Below are 20,246 nucleotides of genomic sequence, written 5' to 3' on the forward strand. Positions count from 1 at the left end.
TGGTATGCAGGCAAAACGTGCCAGCGAGAGTACCCCAGAGAAGTCCTCACTGCCTGATGTTATAATGGAAGGGGACTCCACCTCCAAACACTAACACCTCTTCTCTTCCCCCCCCCCCCCTCCTTACCATCTTCCATATGCCAACAAGAGTCATCAATAAAGGTAAGCAATAACTTGTACATACTTTAGTACTAAAGATTTGGGTGAATTAGGTATAAAATTTACTTTGAAGTTAATACCTTTGGAAGTGTGGAACAGATTAATTCAATTTACATTACTGTATTTCTTATGGAAAAATTTGCTTCGGTTTACGATTTTTCAGGGTTACAAACCGTCTCTGGGAATAGATTAAATTCATAAGTTAAGGTACCACTGTACCACATAAGTACCCGAGGGGGTGATCTGAGTCCTCTATGTTGGGACAAAAGTAAAGTGGGTAATTAAGATATAGCAATAGCTTATAAGACTAACAACGCATCATCCAATTAGACAGTATGTTTTAATACTAAATATAATAAGTACATTCCTTACTGTCTGCATAGTACATAAATACTTAATTGTGCCGTTACATTTACCTCCCCATATATTCTCATTTTCTGTTAAGACACTCAAAATTTTAGGATGAAGTTCTCATGTTCAATTCTATATACTCAAGTTTTAAATATAAAGAATTTCTTTTTCAGTTTTATTAAACAATAGAGATTTTATACATAATTTTAAAATACAGAGCATGACTTGGTTTCCGAACTTTAGTTATCCGAAACTTCCAGTTTCCCAAGTGGAGTTGGGGAGTCATGTTACACGAACAAAGTTTGGGTAGGAAGTGGTCCGCCAAACGTTGCGCCGGTCCATGGTGGTGGGTGGGAGGTGGTCCAGTTTGCCCACTGACTGTGTCAGGTGCCACCACTCTAGAGTGCCTTCTACCGTGTGACTTCATAGATTCACGGCCTATTATTCCTATTATTTTGAATTGTCACGAGGCTGGAGTGTTCATTCTGTGATTTTGTTTTACATATTTGCACAATCGAGAAACATCTGTTCACCAAACTATCTTGAGATGATTTCGGGGCTTTAGTGTCCCTGCGACCCGGTCCTCGACCAGGCCTCCACCCCCAGGAAGCAGCCCATGACAGCTGACTAACACCCAGGTACCTATTTTACTGCTAGGTAACAGGGGCATAGGGTGAAAGAAACTCTGCCCATTGTTTCTTGCCGGTGCCCAGAATTGAACCTGGGACCACAGGATCACAAGTCCAGTGTGCTGTCCGCTCGGCCGACCGGCTCCCTAATGTCGACTCCAAATGCACGCATTGCGTCAGTGATGGTTGACTGGTGGGTGGATGGTTGGGAAAGCTTAGGTGGGAGGCAGTATGAGAGAGAGGGGGAGAATTGGTGAGAGAGGGGGAGAATTAGTGAGAAAGGGAGGGAGAGGAAGGTAGGGAGAGATACTAGGAGGTAGACAGGGAGGGAGGGAAGTAGTGAGGAAGGATGAGAGAATTAGGGAGGGAGGGAAAGGCAGGCTGGATGGCTGGCAGGCAGGCAGGCAGGCAGGCAGGCAGGCAGGCAGGCAGGCTTGTAGGCAGACTGGAAGGCAGGCAGGCAGGCAGACTGACAGGCAGGCAGGCAGGCAGGCTAGATGACAGATTGGCAGGCAGGCAGGCAGACTAGCAGGCAGGCAGGCAGGCTGGCAGACAGGCAGGCAGGCAGGCTAGATGGCAGATTGGCAGGCAGGCAGGCAGACTAGCAGGCAGGCAGGCAGACTAGCAGGCAGGCAGGCAGGCAGGCAGGCAGACAGGCAGGCAGGCACGCAGGCAGGCAGGCAGGCAGGCAGACTGGCAGGCAGACTAGTAGGCAGGCAGACTGGCAGGCAGACTGGCAGGCAGGCTGGATAGCAGACTGGCAGGCAGGCAGATTGGCAGACTGGCAGGCAGGCAGGCAGGCAGGCAGACTGGCAGGCAGGCAGACTGGCAGGCAGGCAGACTGGCAGACTGGCAGGCAGGCAGACTGGCAGGCAGACTGGCAGACTGGCAGACTGGCAGGCAGACTGGCAGGCAGGCAGGCAGACTGGCAGGCAGGCAGGCAGGCAGACTGGCAGGCAGGCAGACTGGCAGGCAGGCAGACTGGCAGACTAGATGGCAGGCAGGGGCAGACTGGCAGGCAGGCAGGGGCAGACTGGCAGGCAGGCAGGCAGACAGGTAGGGGCAGACTGGCAGGCAGGCAGGGGCAGACTGGCAGGCAGGCAGACTAGATGGCAGGCAGGGAGGAATGGGTGTTGAGGTGAACCGTGACCTTTGAGATGGGATGTAGGAGGGCTGGGGGTGGGGGAGGTGTGTCGGTGGTGGGGGTGGGACCGGCTCACTCCCGATAAGCCTTAACCACACTTCACGCAGTGTGTTGAGCTAGATTTGTTTGGTAAATTCTGGTTGTACATCATCATCATCATCATATTTTTGGTTACAGGTTTTGTTTAGTAATATTACTAGGATAATAAAAAGTTATAAAAATACTTATTTCATGAGTGCTTTATTGTATTAATCTACTAAGCTAGCCACTTTGGGGGGAGGGAGGGCAGGAGCAGTGAGGGTGTACTCACATAGTTGTACTCATCTAGTTGTGCTTGCGGGGTTGAGCTCTAGCTCGTTGGTCCCGCCTCTCCTGAGGGAGAAGTGGATCAGGACTTCTCTAATTGGTGAGTGCAAACAAAATACTGTCACATTTATGCTATGAACTTGTCGATTTTTTCCCTTAGATTTTTTATTTTATTTTTATTTTATTTTTATTTTATTTTTTCTCTCAATTTTCCTCCATTTCTCGTTTACGAACTGACACGATAACTGACAGGTCTCATCCCCAAGGGGTTCGGAAACCAAGTGGTGCTCTATATACCGAGTTAATTATAATTTATTGAAAGATTTTAGTTTTGTTTTATTAGTTTTATAAAACTATAATATCAATATAGCTATAGGTTAACCCTCGTGTTGCTAAGGGCTATTTGGCCATTGTTACCCACAGGCGCATAATTTTTTTTTTTTTTTATTCTAAACCTGTTAATTTGTGTTCCCTGATCACAGGGAAAAAAAAAATCGTAAGTGTCATATTTTGCCTGCTATAGGGTAGGGAAGTCTGGCAAAAAAGAGGCGCTAACTCAGCGTGCGTTCGAGACGTCTGCTCAGCCCCAGCTATCAGACAGGAGTGGCCACAAAGGGATAATTACCTAATTATTTCAATGTCTCTGATTGATTTTTCTTTGTTTCTGTTTGCTATAATATTATTCAATAGTGTGTAATGTGATATACAGTGGAAACCTCGAATAACGAATTTAATCCATTCCGGCGCCGTGATCGTCATGTGAAATGGACGTCATACAAAACGAATGTCCCCATTGACAATAATGGAAATCAAATTAATCCGTTCTACCACCGAAAAACATAAATATGATATTCGATGTTTTAAATAATGGAGCAGCCTACGCTACATACACTGAACAAACCTTTGACATTTTTCTTTCCTCAAATTTGTTCAATATTTTTGTTTCATTTGTTTTATAGCAAAAAATTTGTTCGGTGTGTGGCAGGTAGGCTGCTCCATGTTTTTTAAATAAAAAAAAAAACGAAATTAAAAACAAAAATGAAAAATTTTGATAAACAGAACAAATGTCAAAAAGGTTCGTTCGGTGGTCGGCAGGTAGGCTGCTCCATGTTTCTTTAATAAAAAAATAAATAAAAAAAAACAGTTGAAACATTTTGAAAAACAGACAAATGCCATAAAGGTTTGTTCAGTTTTTGTCGGGTAGGCTGCTCCATTATAGCAATCTTTCTTTGTTTCAAATGTGTTCCATTTTTGTATTTTTCATTTACGTCTCAATAATGGAGCAGCCTACCCGACAAACACTGAATGAACCTTTATGGCATTTGTGTTTATCAAATTGTTTCAACTTTTTTTTTTTTTTAATTTTTTTAATTAAGAAACATGGAGCAGCCTACCTGCCGACCACCGAACGAACCTTTTTGACATTTGTTCTGTTTTTCAAAATTTTTAATTTTTTTAATTTTTTTTTTATTTAAGAAACGTGGAGCAGCCTACCTGCTGACCACAGCACGAACCTTTTTGACATTTGTTCTGTTTATCAAAATTTTTCATTTTTGTTTTTAATTTTTTTTTTTTTTTATTTAAGAAACATGGAGCAGCCTACCTGCCAAACACCGAACAAATTTTTGCTATAAGACGAATGAAATTGTTTGATGCTGAACATCGAATGAACCTTTTTGACATTTGTTGTACTGTAACCCCGCGATTATCCGGGATTCGAACATTCGGAAAACGCCCTTATACGGCCAAAATCGTGAACGGATAAAGTTATCTCAATATCCGGCCAAAATGGCCATGGGAGCCGGATAAAAGCCGGTTTGGCCGGTTAAAAATCTGAGCCGGTGGGCTGTACCGTATTAATCCCGTACAGCTGTGGCTCAAGGCTATGGTGTTGGAGGGGGTAGGGTAGGTGGGTGGTGTTGGGAGAGAGGGGAACGTTGGGAGGGACCACCTGGGGGATTACGGTCAGGAAGAGAGGGAGGGAGTTGGTCAGGAAGGGAGGTTGGTCAGGAAGGGAGTTGGTCAGGAAGGGAGTTGGTCAGGAAGGGAGGGAGTTGGTCAGGAAGGGAGGAAGGGAGTTGGTCAGAAAGGGAGGGAGGGAGTTGGTCAGAAAGGGAGGGAGGGAGTTGGTCAGAAAGGGAGGGAGGGAGTTGGTCAGGAAGGGAGGGAGGGAGTTGGTCAGGAAGGGAGGGAGGGAGTTGGTCAGGAAGGGAGGGAGGGAGTTGGTCAGAAAGGGAGGGAGGGAGTTGGTCAGGAAGGGAGGGAGGGAGTTGGTCAGGAAGGGAGGGAGGGAGTTGGTCAGGAAGGGAGGGAGGGAGTTGGTCAGGAAGGGAGGGAGGGAGTTGGTCAGGAAGGGAGGGAGGGAGTTGGTCAGAAAGGGAGGGAGGGAGTTGGTCAGGAAGGGAGGGAGGGAGTTGGTCAGGAAGGGAGGGAGGGAGTTGGTCAGGAAGGGAGGGAGGGAGTTGGTCAGGAAGGGAGGGAGGGAGTTGGTCAGGAAGGGAGGGAGTTGGTCAGGAAGGGAGGGAGGGAGTTGGTCAGGAAGGGAGGGAGGGAGTTGGTCAGGAAGGGAGGGAGGGAGTTGGTCAGGAAGGGAGGGAGGGAGTTGGTCAGGAAGGGAGGGAGTTGGTCAGGAAGGGAGGAAGGGAGGAAGGGAGTTGGTCAGGAAGGGAGGAAGGGAGTTGGTCAGGAAGGGAGGAAGGGAGTTGGTCAGGGAGGAAGGGAGTTGGTCAGGAAGGGAGGAAGGGAGTTGGTCAGGAAGGGAGGGAGTTGGTCAGGAAGAGAGGGAGGGAGGGAGTTGGTCAGGAAGGGAGGGAGTTGGTCAGGAAGAGAGGGAGGGAGGGAGTTGGTCAGGAAGGGAGGGAGTTGGTCAGGAAGAGAGGGAGGGAGGGAGGGAGGGAGGGAGGGAGGGAGTTGGTCAGGAAGGGAGGGAGGGAGGGAGTTGGTCAGGAAGGGAGGGAAGGAGTTGGTCAGGAAGGAAGGGAGTTGGTCAGGAAGGGAGGGAGGGAGTTGGTCAGGAAGGGAGGGAGGGAGGGAGGGAGTTGGTCAGGAAGGGAGGGAGGGAGGGAGTTGGTCAGGAAGGGAGGGAAGGAGTTGGTCAGGAAGGAAGGGAGTTGGTCAGGAAGGGAGGGAGGGAGTTGGTCAGGAAGGGAGGGAGGGAGTTGGTCAGGAAGGGAGGAAGGGAGTTGGTCAGGGAGGAAAAACTATTGTGGTGTGTATGGGACTTGCTTAAGCCTAACGAAGAAAGGTGGCGTTGGCGGTGTTGCAAGAATTATATTGTTTTCTTATTGCTGTAGAGAGCTAGTTACGAATATTAATTAAATAACACTTTAATAGATGAACAGTACAGTATTTGGTTTGCTATTTATTCATTTAAATATTTACAATAAAATAAAATGGGATTTAACAGAACTTAAGGCGCATCGTACAGCGTGTCAACACCCACGTGTCTGTCGACACATATGGAGGGGAGATGGGAAGGCTGGCGTGAGGTGGGGGTGGGGGGGGGGGTTGACCAGGCAGGAGATCACACGTGTCATCTGTCTTTGTTCCAGTCTCGCCACTTACCCACCTGTTCACCCACTTCCCTGCCCACCCACCTGTTTACCCACCTGCCTGCATGCCCACTTACCTACCTTGTTCACCCACTTCCCTGCCCACCCACCTGCCTGCACACCCACTTACCCACCTGTTCACCCACTTCCCTGCCCACCCACCTGCCAATCCATCCACCCACCTGTTCACCCACTTCCCTGCCCACCCACCTGTTTACCCACCTGTTCACCCACTTCCCTGCCCACCCACCTGTTTACCCACCTGTTCACCCACTTCCCTGCCCACCCACCTGTTTACCCACTTCCCTGCCCACTCACCTGTTTACCCACTTCTCTGCCCACCCACCTGTTTACCCACTTGGCTGCACACCCATTTACCCACCTGTTCACCCACCCACCTGTTTACCCACTTGGCTGCACACTCATTTACCCACCTGTTCACCCACCCACCTGTTTACCCACCTGCCTGCATGCCCACTTACCCACCTGTCAATCCATCCACCCACCTGTTCACCCACCTACCTGCACACCCACCTGCCTGCTTAACCCACCTGTTCATCCACTTCCCTGCCCACCCACCTGTTTACCCACATGCCTGCACACCCACTTACCCACCTGTCAATGCACCCACCCACCTGCCTGCTTACCCACTCACCCACCTGCCTGCTTGAACCTGTTCACCCACCAAGCCCATCTACCTGCCATCCACTCATCCAAAACCCACCTGCCTGAACCCACCTATCCCTGCCTGCCCACCCACCCACTTGCCTGCCCACCCACCCACCTGCCTGCCCACCCACCCACCCACCTGCCTGCCTGCCCACCCACCCACCCACCCACCCACCCACCTACCTGCCTGCCCACCCACTTCCCCTGCCCACCTACCAGCTAGGCAGCTAACCACCCATGCACCAGCCCCACACACAGAGGTGAAAAAGTACTATTATCCGGAACATGTGATAATCCGGCTGGGGGTCCTTCCCATATAGTCCGATAGTCGAGTGGAGACAGTATTTCAAATATTTCATTTCTTTTTTCTACTAAAATGTCAATACTTTGCAACATCTCAGCAGTCACTCCTTTATATCCCAGCATCATTAGCATCTTTAAACAAAAACCACATAATTTATTTGCATCGTCGGAGGCGTCTGAGAATGTGCAAGAAGCAGCGCGACCCCACCATGTGGTGTCGTCATTATTCAAATGAGCGGTCGCCATACGAGACGAATTGTCGGCGATCGCGCCAGACGTTATTCAAAATGTTCGCCATTTGAGGCAATCGTTATTTGAGGTACCACTGTATTTATATAATAAAAAGTGAGAATCATCACTGTACTTAAAATTACGGTGTGCATATTATTGATTCAATTATTGTGTTCATAAAACAAAAAACAAATACTTTGTCGGTTATTACACTATATGCACAGGTTATATATACGTATCTGCATGTTTTGTTCACCATAACGAACCACTAAGTTGATATTGCAAGTCAAAAAGCAACGAGAAGTGGCCACCACATCTGCCAGTCAGTCTCTCGCTGCCACTCCCTCCCTCAATGACTCCTCACTTGCCCACATCCTCCTTCCTACCATACTGTTTTTGCTTTTATTCACTATATACAGACGTTATACAGTGGCACCTCGAGTTACAATTGCCCCAACTTACGATAATTTTGAGTTACGATGTAAATTTCATCGAAAAATGCGACTCGACATCCGATGGTGTCGTCGACTTACGATATTTGTTGGTACAGTATCCACTCAATTTAACGGCCTCTTTTATACCGATCTGCCGGTATTAACGACCGGTTTGGGAGACCGGTATCTGGAGCCTGCTATACCGGTCTGCGGTCGATATTACCCACGGTCTGTCGGTATTGGGTTTGTTGTGGCATCAGCGTCCCCTCACATGGCGACCAGGCCACCGACCTGGATCGTCCAGAGTCATATATTACATCTTAATTTTCTTTTAAAATGATTCACTTTAATGAAGAAAATTGTAAATTATTATTAATAAAATATTTTGAAACAGTTTTTATTAAGCAAAAGTCTTTGTTTTCTTATTAAATACCTTTTATAGTATAGGCACTAGGTATTTTTTTCCCACGGACCTAGAATGTACTCCGCTGGGCCATGTGTTCCCATTGTTTACTCTGAACTCGCGCGGCTAGCTTCAATTGTGAAGGATATTACTGTACTGTAATTGTGATCTTCTTTTTAATTTACAAAAATGCCAAAAGTTACCCAAAGGAAGCGCCTGAAGGTTGCACAGAAGCTGGAGTTAATTAAGAAACTTGATAAAGGATATTCTCATGCACGAGCAGCAGCAGAGTTTAACATCGGGAAAAGTACAGTAAGTGACATCAAGAAACAGAAGGATACTCTATTAAAATATGCCTGAAAATAAGTGTACATACAGTATGTACCCTGTATACAATATAAACATTATAAAACAAGCGCTGCAGAGGATGACGTATTCTTCACAGCTTCGTAATCTTCAGCTTCATTAAAAGTAAGTCAATTTACCAATTTTATTATAGTATTACAAGATATTAATTGTTTTTTTTCAACAAAAGCTACATATTAGTCTCTGCAAATGTATATTCTATCGTCAGCAGAGAATAGGTGAGCTCAAAATATTTCGTCTTGGCTAGCTCTCAGTGACAAGGCTCGATTGCCATTGTTATGGCATGGCCGCCACAGCCTGTGTTGTAACATTAAAAGTAAGTCAATTTACCAATTTTATTATAGTATTACAAGATATTAATTGTTTTTTTTTCAACAAAAGCTACATATTAGTCTCTGCAAATATATATTCTATCGTCAGCAGAGAATAGGTGAGCTCAAAATATTTCGTCTTGGCTAGCTCTCAGTGACAAGGCTCGATCGCCATTGTTATGGCATGGCCACCACAGCCTGTGTTGTAACATTAAAAATACATTACCTGCACTGTTCAGGGTAAATCAAAACACATCTCTAAAATATTATTGAGAAAATATTAACTTGCTGATTGATACATGAAATATTTTGCAATACAAAGGAATGAATCAATTTTTTCCCACCCATCTGGGCTTGATCAGACCGTGTTCACACATCATCCATGCAGCAGCCAACAACTGGCTTAATCGTCGGTGTGGCACTAAATTGGAATGCAATTACACAATGAACTTTATTTAATTTTAGTTATACAGTATAAAATATATCCTACCTGAATGTTACTTGAAAAATTACCCGACCCGACTTAACTTCGGAAATAACGGAGCTCCGAAAATAACGACTAGGGCTCAGCCCCATATAGGCCGTTAAATTGAGTGGATACTGTACACGTTCGGGTTGACCGAGCACGTGGTTCCCGGTCACGCGGTCCGACCTGCCTCAGTTTACTACAGCTGCCCGCTTAGTGACGATTGCACCTATAAGAAATTCCGCGTTTGTGGTGATTTTTTGCATTTTGAACATTAACCCTTAAACTGCGCAATGCACCTGCAGGCTCACGTCTGGTTTGCGTAACGCGCCTCCGGGTATTTGTATTTTTCACGTTCCATTCAAAACTCCCGCGGCTACATGGGGTTCACATCAGCTTCCTCAGGGCTCTTGTAAACAGACGCCATCTTTAAAAAAAATCGTGGTCCACATTCCCGGGTGTGGGAGCCTAAGTAGTGTGTGAGCAACCAAGGCTGGAGCTCGCAGCATGAGCGCACAGCACTGCTGTTCAGCATGTGACCACAGCATCGCCTAATAATGTCAAAATATATATATAACTTGTATTATTTAGCTATGATAGTGTTATATTAGAGCCTGAGTGTGATAATGACTGGGTACAATGTTCAAATATCAGTGATTCAATGCTGTTCACGATGTTCACAGCGCTAGCCACAGCACCACAGAATTATTTCGTTCATCTAGGAATCTTCAAATAATTTCTTAGGTTCCTTTTCAAAATAAACGTGTGGTCATTTATTCATTTACAGGAACTAGTGACCAGGATTGTGGTTATAATTAGCATTGTGCGTAGTATTGTGGAAGGAGGAATTTTGATAAGGGAGGGAGGGCGAGAATTGAGGTAGCCTCATTGTGTGTGTGGCTGCCACTCTTGTTTTGCTCACCATACTAGCTTAGTGGTTCGCTATGGGCAACACATATGTACATGGGTATATATAGTGTGTGTATATAGTGTAAGAACAGCAACAGGAGAATGTTGAGAGGAGCTATTTTGGTGAGGGAGGTGACGTAATCGTAGCGTCGTCTGCTGTGTGATTTTTCATGCAGTGTATGGTGGCCACTGTATTGTTTGGGCACAATACCGGCTTACTTGCATAGTTCTGGTAAATAAAACATGTAGATAGGTATATAGAACATGTGTAATAAGAACTATAACAATATGGTGGGAGGAGCAATGTTGGCGAGTAAGATGTTGGAGTGAGGGAGACTGGCTGGGTGTGGCTGCTCTCACTCGAGGTGTTCTGAATGTGTTCATGGCAAAATGTTCCTATTGGCCCATACGAGGCAGCTGCTATTGGCCCATACGAGGCAGCTGCTATTGGCCCATACGAGGCAGCTGCTATTGGCCCATACGAGGCAGCTGCTATTGGCCCATACGAGGCAGCTGCTATTGGCCCATACGAGGCAGCTGCTATTGGCCCATACGAGGCAGCTGCTATTGGCCCATACGAGGCAGCTGCTATTGGCCCATACGAGGCAGCTTCTATTGGCCCATACGAGGCAGCTTCTATTGGCCCATACGAGGCAGCTGCTATTGGCCCATAAGGGGCAGCTGCTATTGGCCCATACGGGGCAGCTGCTATTGGCCCATACGGGGCAGCTGCTATTGGCCCATACGGGGCAGCTGCTATTGGCCCATACGGGGCAGCTGCTATTGGCCCATACGGGGCAGCTGCTATTGGCCCATACGGGGCAGCTGCTATTGGCCGATACGGGGCAGCTGCTATTGGCCCATACGGGGCAGCTGCTATTGGCCCATACGGGGCAGCTGCTATTGGCCCATACGGGGCAGCTGCTATTGGCCCATACGAGGCAGCTGCTATTGGCCCATACGAAGCAGCTACTACGCGGTGTTCTGAATGTGTTGATGGTGAATGTATATAGTGTGTGACAGTGTATATATACAATCTATGTGTAAATAGATTGTATATATACACAAATTAGCATGATACATAGTAAATATGTGCTGCATATGTGTACACAAGTTTCATGCACGTAACACAGTGTCTACGGACAGTACGGATGTTGTACTGCGATATTATAGTGTACGTGTTCATTATACATTGGATTGGCACATAAAAACAATGAAAATGTATTTGGAAAGGTGCGCAAAAAATGAATGAAAATATATTTGCGGCAACTTGTGCGCCCCGCCCCGAGCGCCCCACAGCCCCCGAGAGCTTACGGCACGGGCACACGGGGAATGATGACGTCACACCGCAACTTCCGGACCCCATAGCAGCCAAAGTAAGTACAATTTCGACTTTTTTTTTACATACCCATACTGAGGGAAGGGTTTTTGACACTTTTTAAAAAGAAAAAAGAATTTTTTCCAGAGAATTTATTTCCTGCGCACTGCGAGGGTGTCACATTTGGAGGCAACGCAGTTAAGGGGTTAAAGTAATTATTATATATCACACCATGTGTCCCAGGAAAGTCAGTGGTAAGGCTCAACATATGAGATCCCATGTAAGAATGACCATAGAGCAGAAACAAGAGATCATTCATAAATATGAAGATGGTGTGCGGGTTGTTGAACTGGCTAGGCAGTACAACAAATCTCAGTCAATGATATCCACCATACTGGCTAAGAAAAAGGACATTATGGGTGCTAAAGTGATGCATCATTACAGACAAATGTTAAAACGAAGGGAAAAACAAATGTCTCTTGACAAATTTGTAGTAAGACAAACAAGCACTGAACCACAACCAGGTCCTAGTGGTATTAAGGCAAAACGTAGGAGAGAGTACCCCAGAGAAAACATCACTGCCTGATGTGATAATGAAAGGGGACTCCCCTTCCAAACAATAACAACTCTCCTTCTTCCCCCCTCATCACCATCTTCTATACGCCTTTTAACCCTGTCGTAGCTCAGTCGATTAAGGCAGTGTCTGGGATGCTCCCGGAAGCAGGTTCGAATCCTCGTCACGGATCTTGTGGATTTGTTCATTTGATGTATCACGTTAGTGTGATCTCTGTGTGTAACGCCATCAAGAGTCCTCCATAAAGGTAAGATAAACTTAGGTACTGTATTGTAGTTAGAAAAAAAACATTGTATTCAGTATAAAATGTATTTGTATGTTAATATTTTGGTGGGTGGGGAACGGATTAATTCAAATCCCTTTATTTCTTATGGGAAAAATCGCTTCGACTTACGATCCGTCTCTGGGAACGGATTAACATCGTAAGTCGAGGTCCCATTGTATATAAGTATCTACATGTTTTGTTCACCATAACTATTCATCTAAGCTGGTATAGTACGCAAAGAGCATAGTGGCCATCTCCTACCCAGCATGACAAATCATGCAGATGTTGCCACCTCCCTCGCCAAAATGGCTCCTCACCACACCCCTTTTGCTGTTGTTACACTATATATACATGTTATATTTAAGTATCTACATTTGTGTTCACCATAATGAACCACTAAGTTGGTATGCTGATTGGCAGTGGTAGTGGCAGCCTGACATTGGCTGTCACTCAACCCCCTCCCTCACATCACCTGACTCGCCAACATTCGCCTCCCTCCATACTGTTTTATACAGTGGAACCTCTATTAACGAGTGGCTCTATTAACGAGTTTTTCCAGTAACGAGCAAGCCACTCGCAGCAAATTTGTCTCTACTGACGAGCTCGCCTCTATTAACGAGTGAAACCACATGGCGCTTCCTAGCGTCTCGCGGGTTCTCGCAAATTCTCGGACGCCTCCGACGCCAGTGTTGTTGTTGTATCTCACACGACAAGCATCCCTCTGGATTTATTTGAGCTTTTCTTTGGGTTTTTAGTGGTTTTGCGACTACAATTTGTAACACACGATGTCTCCAAAGAAGCTGCTTGCTAAAGATAGTGTTTTCAAGAGGAAGAAAGACACAATTATTATGGATTTCAAGAAGGAAATTATAGCAAAGCATGAGTGTGGTGTCTGTGTGATTGATCTCACAAGGAAGTATGGCAGGTCCTCATCAACAATTTACACCATTAGTAAGGGAATGAGGAGGTAAGGGAGGATGCTGCCTCTTCCACTGAGATCAGGGAAGTGTTTGGAATGTTTGAAAAGGTGAACGCATTCTTGGAAAAGCTGCCCTGATAAAGCAGTGACAACCCGGTGTGTGAAAATGTTTAATTAATTTATCACTTTGTGATAACACTTTATGAAAGTGTTATCACTTTTGCAGGTATATGTCGCTTGAACGTAACACACTTTTTTTCTCTTGAATGCACCCAAACACTGCACTCAAGCGTCATTTGAGCAAATATTTCTATAATATCCAATTCTTATCCGATCGACTTGGGGATTGTATACATGTTTGCCATGAAATTTCCGTTTTCTTTAATAACCACATTGCCTATCTGAGAAAACGGCATTGTATTGTATCTTCGTGGTAAGACTATTATATTGTTGACACAACGAGTGTAATCAACATAGTTTTTTATTTGGTGCTGGTCTAACGCATCCTTGTGTGACATTTGAAATGAAATTTGGGTGAAATTCCCAAGAAGAGAGAGTCCGCCTGACTTAGAGGTGGATTCTCCTTCCACACCATAACCCCTCTCCTCCTTCCCACCTCTCCATCGTCTCCCTCAAGTCAGCAACTACTCTTCATAAGGTAAAGTAAATATTAAAACACTACAACAAAACATTTATATTTACATGTGCAGTATTATATTTACATAAAAAAAAAGTCATACAAGTATGAATGTTTTTGGGAGTGGAACGGATTAAATTTATTTCCTTTATTTTAAATGGGGAAATTTGTTTCCAAAGACGAGTTTTCCAGGTAACGAGCTCAGTGCCAGAACGGATTAAACTCGTTAATAGAGGTTCCACTGTATTTTATTTACTATATACAGTCATTATAAGTATCTGCATATTTTGTTCACCATAGCGAACAACTAAGCTGGTACAGTGAGTCCAGATAATAAAAGGTGGTCACACAGAGTCAGCAGACAATGCTGCCTCCCTCCCCACCAAGTTTGCTCCTCCCACTACAGCGCTAATTATCACAACAATCCTGCTATTATCAGAATCCTGTTCATTTTTATCACAGTTAGGGGTCTTCTGTAATACTATCATTGCTAAATAATAGCATGTACATATATATTATGGCATTTTTAGGCGATGCTGTGGTCACAAGCTGAACAGCAGTGCTGTGAGCTCATGCTGCGTGTGTCAGCCTTGGTGCCTCACTCAGTACTGAGGACCTCACACCCGAGAATGTGGCCCACGATTTAAAAAAAAAATGGCGTCTGTTTACTAGAGCCCTAATGAAGATGAGGTGAACCCCGTGTATCTGCAGGCCATTTAAATCTTGCCTAGTACTCCAACACCTCATATGATGTGATGCGCACTTTTGGGTAAGTTACTCAACACGTCATATGACGTGTTGCGCAGTTTAAGAGTTAAGTACTAATTGTAATTAAGAAGCAATAAAATGCTTGTCCTCCTACACTAAGAAGATTTGGTTAGGTTGTGGTTTTCTATACAGCTTCTCAGGTAAACTCAAATATTCACAATATTTAATGGCAAAACTGCCATTATTTTGGTGCAATTCTGGTGATTAAGTGTATTTATATACTAAGCCGGTAGTCAGGATTGTACTTAGTACATTTAGTATTAAAACGTACAGTCTATTCAGAGGAGCAGCTGAAGACTAACCATTATGAGCCAGAATTTGCACATAAAACATCACATAATCAAAAGTCAAGTCTGTTTATTAAAACAGATCACAAATTGCTACACCTGTAAAGTAGATGTGTTCAGTCACCAGTATGTAAATCTCAAAATAAATTCTGAAAAAATGCAAAGTATAAAAGCCAAATATAACAACTAAACACAACATTAGGCAAAGGTTGCTAGGAAGAGCTCCTGAGACAAGCTCCTAGTACAGCTCCGTGGACAGTGCCCAGGGCAGCTCCTGGGACAGCTCCTAGGGCAGCCCTGGGATAACTCCTAGGACAGGCCCCTAATTCTATGTGACGTGATTCAGTAGTGCAGCAATACTGGGTCAGGATGGTATGGTTCTGAGTCACACAAGAATAACAAAAAAATGCTGTAAACCTCTTGCAGTGTGTAAGTCGCAGGCAGAAACAAAAGAAAACTGTCAGATAAATAATTAGAACAATTTACTGTAATATTAATGAACAAAAATGGCACCTGAGAACACTTGGCTATCATACAATTCAAAGCTGAAACAATGGAATATAAAAACTGTAACATGAATAAACTGTGCAATGAATACAGTGAATATGAATACACTGGTAATATACTGTACTGACAAGCTGAAGATATCACCATACCACCACAGCATCCTCCACACAATGTAGTCTGGTAGCAGACGACGGGTGAGAGAAGCTATGATGACCACGAGCACCAGGGAGAGACTGGCTCTCCTGGGTGGCAGTGCCCTTTCTATTGCCCGGCGGTGACAACCGCCGGGCAAAAAAAAAATATTGGTGTCACCGTGAGTTGTAACAAGCAGCTGAAGTTTGCTGCTTGTAAAAGGCAAAGCAGGTTTGCCTTTTTCTTGGCAAACTGCTAGTTTGCGGCTGGTGGCACCACTAGGTATAGGCTGTACAACTGCTAGTTAAAGGCAGCAAACTACTAGTTAGTGAAGGCACCTCTGCCTGCCGGCGAGCCGTACTAGGCCCTAGGGGTGGGGAGAGGGAGATAAAGAATTGTGGAGCATTTGGCAGGTTGGACGACTCATCTTGGCTGTCATAGAGGTGGACTTCCAGCATGAAGACATAGGTGAGTGGAAGAGGCAGTTCCACTGCTATGCAGGGGGATTTATGTGACAGTGTCCGCAAACATTGTTCATATTTTCCATATTACATGTTTAATTTTTTACATTTACAACTTATTTAAACACTGTACAATTATCACAGACTATATACAACATTATCAACACACTTAGTACTGTGCGAGTGTGTGATAGTTACTGAACCATTTAACACAAGGAACTGGTTCAGTAACACAAGGGAACTTTGTACTCAACGCACCATGTGCAGATGGATTTTTGCTTCTGTTCCTTAGGTCACGTGTGCTTGCAAACAATGCAGGAACGTTGACCTCTTTCACGTGTTCCTGTACTTGGCATATAACTAAGCTTGTGTACATCAAGATAATCTTTACACTTGAGTCTGTCAGGAACTGCGCGCGGCATTGTTGCTGGCACCCCACGTGGCACAACATTGCCCTCCACCCCATATTTTATCAGTAGTTGTGACGCTAGAGCAGCACTGAATGTACAGATTGGTGGTATCTTGCCAGATTTCACGAAATACGTGTTCAGTTCAGCGCTCTAACGTCAACAAGGTCAAAAGACAATTTCTTGATCCTCTTCACAGGTTTTCTCATGCACTCGACAACACCAACCATCATGTCACATTTATCTACTAAACACATATTTACATTGTAGTCTACGACACAATTAGGTTTATACATTTTTACCTTGGTTGCAAAGTTCACTTTGCCATTGAAATTGAAATTGAAATAAGTTTATTGAGGTAAAATACACACAAAGGGATGAGGTAGCTCAAGCTATTCTCACCCCATTCAGTACAATGTGTTAATATATACATAGACACACATCACAAATAAACATATTACCAAACATTCTGAGAGGTAAACATATACATTTCCTCCTTCACAAGTAGTATGTTATCAGACGTACACACAAATACTTTTATGACCTAGGTATACTGTATAGACAATTTGCAAGACACCTGCAGATAATTCAACAAAATATTACAATCTTGGTGCAAAATTCTTATATCTCTCAAGAATATCATCAACCTTTCCGTTGTGACACATCCAGGCTATTTGTTCAGGAACAGTCCTTATCTCAATGTTTCTATATACATTAATCAACGGACAATCAAGAACATAATGGGCCAGGGTGTGAGACCTTAACATACCACATAGTTTACACTTCGTGTCATTATCATGAACATCTATCCCATATTCCCAGTAATATTTGTACCCAAGCCTGAGCCGCATGTACACAGAGTCACTCCAAGCATTTCTCCTTTGACCATAAGTGAAATGGGTGTTTTGACTCGCATACATGTAGTGTTGCATGGTTTGACTACTCTCATACATTATCTCTCTCCTCTCCACTCCCGCCTGTGCCTGAATATTTCTGATTTTGCTTCTTATTTGTCTCATTGTGAATTCACATTCAATGTCAACTTGTGGTTTTGATGTGGCACGTTTGGCCAAGTCATCCGCCACCTCGTTGAGCACTATTCCAACATGAGATGGAGTCCACATGAATTTCACACTATAACCTTTCAGCTGTATCTCAGTTATTCTTCTCTTACAGTCCTCAACTATAGACATAAAGACTGGGTTTCGACTGTTTAAGGACTCCAGTGCTCCTCGGCTATCGACAAATACAAAAACATTTTTGTCGTCATGACGTACTTCCTCCAAACACGCCAGAATGGCCTGCAGTTCAGCTTGTGTGGATGATATATAATTACTAAGCCGGAGTTCAATTATCCTGTCCACAGTCCCAAACTCCGTATATTCCCTTATTAGGACACCACACCCGGCCCTGCCATCCTCCGCCACCGACCCGTCGCAATATACATGTAAACTGTTGCCTCTTGGTAACCGAGATATCATGCTTCCATACAAACACCGTAATTGTCCCGGTTCATGATGAATCTTTTTCACCTTGAGGGGTACAATTTCGACGTCTATTTTCTGTACTTTCCAGGGAGCAGACATATTACACTGTCGAGAGGGTTTACAGCAGTCAAGTACGTCGTATTCCCTGAGGTCATGAGCTAATCCCCTCGTGTAGCGTGTCTCCCTCAGTTTCCTGGAAGTGTGTACGTCACTCAAGCAGGTCTGAACGCTCTCAAACAGCTTATCCCCTCCTTTTCTCCGCATGAAACGAATAGATACTCTAGTGTTAATGTCACGGACTCTATCACACACACTCTGTAAATTTAATTCCATTCTCATTATTTCAATCATTGCATTTCTTTGATATCCAAGAATAATCCTCATAGCCTCGTTCTGTATCAGCTCTTATTTTTTGAATTCTGCCTTGGCCTGTGTAAGACAATACGGGTGCTGCGTAGTCTATCAGGGACCGAACAGTGCTTATGTATAACATCCGCAAGATAGGTACCCCAACACCTTTACCAGAAAAAGCCAGTGCTTTCAGAGGATGCAGACGGGCTTTACATAAGGTGCTGATATGATTTATTTCAGCATTTTTACTCTCACATGTGTATCCAACATACATGCCCAGATACTTGTACTTCTGAACACGGCTCAGTTCCACACCATTTAGAGTAAGTGTTATATTTCTTCGTTTCCTATACTCGTATTTGGTTTTATCTGCATTTATAACTAAGCCTAACTTGTGACAGGTTGTACCAAGTATGTTAAGAGCAGTTTGAATTTTGTTCCCAGAAGTGCCTTGTATAAGAATGTCATCAGCATATATGATCGTCGTGACCCCTGGAGGATACATCTCTGATGCTAATCTGTTCATTAATACATTGAATAAGGTGGGACTTAATACTCCCCCTTGTGGGGTACCTAACTGAAACCTCCGTTCCTCAGACATGTATCCCTGGTAATACACCTGACCTTTTCTGCCTTGTAGATAATCCCTTATCCAGTGTAGCAATCTCCCTGTTATTCCCAGATTGGCTAATTCATATAAGATTACTTCCCCATTGGCTTTATCAAATGCTCCTTGTAGATCAACAAAAACTCGACAATTGTCATCCACATTAGACAAACACTTTAAGAGACAATCCGCAGTACTTTTGCCTTTGATAAAACCAAAGAGATTACTGGACATGTTATCACCTACAAGGTAGAGTAGCCTATTTAACAAAATCCTTTCCATCATTTTACAAAAGCAGGATATTAAGGAGACAGGTCTGTAGCCTCCGTTTGACTTAGGGACTTTGCCATTGTCCAACATTGCACCAGTGGTAATAGTTGTCAACATATTCACCTCGTGTCTGCCCTTCCAGCGCACAGATAAACTTTTATCACACTTTCTCAGCTGGCATTCACCTACTGAGTGAATTTGACATTCACCCAATGTCAAACACTGGCATTTCCCTCCTGTGTGTCTTGACAGTGCCACATATGCCAGTGTTGTGGACAAGGGGGAATCTGGTCAGCAAGGGGCTGGTATAGTACAGTGGTACCTCGGAATGCGATTGTCCCTGTATGCGAGGTTTTCGGAAGGCGAGCAGTATTTACTCCAAAAATTTGTCTCGGAAGGCGAGGGTTACTTCGGGACGCGAGTTTGTTGATACGCGTACAGGCCGACCTAGCGCGTGGTGGTTCGGCGATCGTCGCCCCTCCGCCCCTCAGTTTACCATTGTCTCGCGCTCAGTGACTACCCCCACATCAATTCTTCTCGCGGATTTTCAGTGTTTTGTTGGATTTTTGGTGATTTGTCTATACAATTTGTTATTATATATCTCACCATGGGTCCCAAGAAAGCCAGTGGTAAGGATAAAGGCCAGAAAGCTCATGTGAGGATGACAATAGAGGAGAAACAAGAGATCATTCGGAAGCATGAGAACGGTACACGTGTTGTTGAACTTTGTAGGCAGTACAACAAAGCCACATCAACAATATGCACTATACTTAAGAAGAAAAATAAGATTATGGGTGCTAAAGTGGCAAAAGGAGTAAGAACATTAATGGCACAAAGACCACAAATACTTGAAGAAGTGGAAAAGTTGTTATTAATTTGGATACACGACAAGGAGTTGAGGGGTGATAGTGTTTCGGAGGCCATTATTTGTGAGAAAGCCAGGGTGTTGCACGAAGACCTTCTAAAGAATACCCCTGCAACGAGTGATGCAGATAAGAAAGAGTTTAAGGCAAGCAGGGGCTGG

The 20,246-nt window shown here is 44.4% G+C and overlaps 1 protein-coding gene across 2 annotated transcripts in view; it reads left to right on the top strand.

The window, feature by feature from the left end:
• The window catches only part of LOC123762220 (zinc finger protein 84), a 79,407-nt gene that overhangs the window by 28,197 nt on the left and 30,964 nt on the right, over window positions 1-20,246 (top strand). Inside the window, exon 2 of one of the 2 annotated variants that reach the window (XM_069323841.1) lies at window positions 18,790-18,887. The exons of the other annotated variant lie outside the window; for it this stretch is intronic. The gene's annotated coding sequence lies outside the window, so the exon portion shown is untranslated. The remainder of the gene's footprint in view (window positions 1-18,789; window positions 18,888-20,246) is intronic. 2 annotated transcript variants of the gene reach the window in all.

The sequence above is a fragment of the Procambarus clarkii genome, chromosome 2, assembly GCF_040958095.1.
Source record: "Procambarus clarkii isolate CNS0578487 chromosome 2, FALCON_Pclarkii_2.0, whole genome shotgun sequence".
Lineage (NCBI taxonomy): Eukaryota > Metazoa > Arthropoda > Malacostraca > Decapoda > Cambaridae > Procambarus > Procambarus clarkii.